The sequence below is a fragment of the Oryzias latipes genome, chromosome 9 (genome assembly GCF_002234675.1).
Source record: "Oryzias latipes chromosome 9, ASM223467v1".
In the NCBI taxonomy this organism is placed as follows: domain Eukaryota; kingdom Metazoa; phylum Chordata; class Actinopteri; order Beloniformes; family Adrianichthyidae; genus Oryzias; species Oryzias latipes.
Window position 1 is genome coordinate 18,236,376 of NC_019867.2, and position 1,685 is coordinate 18,238,060.

A 1,685-nucleotide genomic window follows, 5' to 3' on the forward strand; every position below is an offset into this window, starting at 1 on the left:
CATTATAATTTGTATTTTGTGTTGTGGTTGCAGTGTTTTGTGTTGTGTATCTCTTCAAATTGTTTTAAAAAGAAATATACCAGTTATATACCAGGAGTTAAAAGCTGAATTGTAATAAAGCTGGTTTTTGTTTGTCTCATTCATTTTGAACGTTTCATCTTTATAATAGCATTTACATCTCATCCACAATTGGTTAGTTCTCTGGGGTCAGTCAATTCATTCACAGTCAAGTAGGTATTTTTTTATGGAAGTTACAGGTTGGTTAGTTTGCAACGTGACAAGAGAAACAATAAATATTTTCTACTGTTTTCCTAAAGAGAACAGAACATTCTACCACACTGCGGACAACAAGTACCATCACAGCTATGGTACTTGCTTGTTTTACGTTAAAGTAAACCATGTCTCAATCCAAATGGTATTTTCCAAGATTGATTATAATCAATTTATTCCATTTAGATATGATTTTATAATGGTATAGTTCGATTTGATTCAATTAACAAACTTAAATCAGATCAATTTGGTTGACTAAATCAATTCATCAATTAAGTGTCACACCACTAATCTGAGTTTTCTGCTGTTGAAAAATGTATGTTGATGAAAATCTGCTTTCACCCTTGACAGATACCGGTACATATTATGAAAGTGAAGCTGTCTTCATTTCATCTGCTTTTCTAGAGTAAATGAAACCAGCTTTCTAATGAAGTTACATTTTCCCTCAACAGGTAAATTCTGACCAAAAAAGTTATTTTTCTTACAATTTTTTTTCTACCTTCTCTTTGTTTTAATAACATTTTTCATGTCATTCCTGGCAACGTTTTTTTTTTTTTTTTCGGTCTATACTCACCGATAAACCTTTTTACATTGTTTATGAAGTTAGGTTCACTTTGTAGACCTTTTTGTTTGTTTTTGCCAACTAAAGAGTTTTTAGTTGGCAAGAGATTTAGAGAGTTTGTGCAAATAGCAGAAGAGGAGGAGGTATTCTGTCGGTGCAGAGGTTTTTAAATTAAAAAAACCTTAGCTGAGTACCTGATCCATAACTTTGTGTTACACCCTCAACACTTGACTTTGCCGGAAACTTTTGCATTACTCAATCAAAGGCTTGCTGTAGCGTTCATTGTAAAACCACTCAAGTTTTTTTGTAAGCCTAAAAAAGGCAGACGAACTTGAATTTAAATTAGCAATCACTGCAGAATCACTAAATGTACTGTATATTTAAGGTATATTTAACTAAAAGTAAAAACTGTGCTAAGACAAATCCAAGTGTTTAAGTAATTAAAAAATAAATTTAAAGCTATTTTCATAATTAGATTTTTCTTAGGCTAAGAGCTACATGGTGGTACAATGGTTAGCACGTTCCCCTCACAGTGAAAAGGCCCTGGTTCAAATCCCTGCTGGGACCTTTCTGTGTGGAATTTGGGCACTCCAGCCTACTCCCACAGTCCAAAAACACGCCTCATAGGTCAATTGGTGACTCCAATTTTCTCTTAAGTCTGCATGTGAGTGACCCTGCAAACAGACTGGTGATCTGTCAGCCTTTGCCCAACACTAGCTGGGTTGGCTCCTGCAACCCCTGTGACCCAAAAAGGGATACAGCAGGTTCTGAAGTTGGATGGATGGACTTTTCTTGGCCTCATCAGTATATAAGCAGCACTATTATATGTCTCACAAAAGTTGCCAACAAAACG